A 1,369-nucleotide genomic window follows, 5' to 3' on the forward strand; every position below is an offset into this window, starting at 1 on the left:
ATTGACCACCTCCATCACCACGTTCCCTGCCCCCGCTTAACACACACACACACACACACACACACACACACGAGAGCAATGGCTAACTAGGAACGACTGAAAGCTTCGAAATGAAGCTTCAAACGTTTTGGGGTAACAGCTTGCCTGCCTGCCCTCCACCTCTCCAACTCTCAGCAGAAGCCCAACTCGGAAGGTCTCAGAAAGACTAGAAAAACTTATTTGCGTCCCATGCACAGTTCCTGGGAGTGTTGTCACACGGCCATTGTCAACTCTGCTCTTTCACTACCTGTGCTGCAGGTGCCCGACCTGGCGTCCTGTCCTTAGTCTAGTTACTACTTGGAGGAGAGAGTGTGGAGGCCCCTAAAAACTAGGGGGTGCATGGCCTCGGCTGCACCACCTGAGGAGTGCAGGTGCTCGCCTCCAGCTGCTCTGTGGAAGGTTCTGCAAGAGGGAATCCTGGATGGCCCCCGCTGACTACCCTGCCCTGGGCCCCCCCGATGCCCCCCGACATCCTGCCTCAGCTCTGAGGTTGACAGGAAGTGAAACTTAGTGTCTGCCTGGCAGACCTGCCTGGGCCCCGGCCCGGCCCGGATGTGGCCCCCCACCCTGAGGAGGAAGAGGGGAAAGAAGAGGCTGAGGAGAACAGGCTGTTTTTTCCTTTCCCTTTGTTCACTGCGGTTTCTTTCTTTCTGATTTTTATGATGTGGTTGATTAAAGAAATGAGCACCTGGAACTGCAGTCATCAGACGCTTCCTCCTGAGATGTTACTTGGCCTTTCTGCATCATACCCGCACCAGTAACCGACTTGGGGCGTGACACCGTTCCCAGAGAAGACACAAAGGCGCCCAGACTGACGCCATCTCATTCCTCGCTAGAGAAATCGCCTCCTGCTTCACGCGGACGTCTCAAATAACGTCGTCAAAGGGGACTCTCTAACCTCATGTAGGGACAGAACTGATGAGGAGGAGGGAGTGAGGAACTCAGGTCACATAGGGTGTATCCTGGGAGTATTATTTGAAAGGAAAGGTGAGTGCTTTAAGGAGTAGTATCATTCCAGTATTTCTACTTTTTAAAAAATGTATTTTTATTGATTTCAGAGACAAAGGGAGAGGGAGAGATAGAAACATCAATGCTGAGAGAGAATCATTGATCGGTTGATCAGCTGCCTCCTGAACACCCCTTACTGGGGATCGAGCTTGAAACCCAGGCATGTACCCTTGATGGGAATCAAACCCAGGACCCTTCAGTCCGCAGGCCGATGCTCTATCCACTGAGCCAAACCGGTTTTGGCATAGGCCTTTTTTTTAAGGAAATATATTTTATTGATTTTTTACTGAGAGGAAGGGAGAAGGAGAGGGATAGAGAGTTA

The sequence above is a fragment of the Myotis davidii genome, unplaced genomic scaffold, assembly GCF_000327345.1.
Source record: "Myotis davidii unplaced genomic scaffold, ASM32734v1 scaffold509, whole genome shotgun sequence".
Lineage (NCBI taxonomy): Eukaryota > Metazoa > Chordata > Mammalia > Chiroptera > Vespertilionidae > Myotis > Myotis davidii.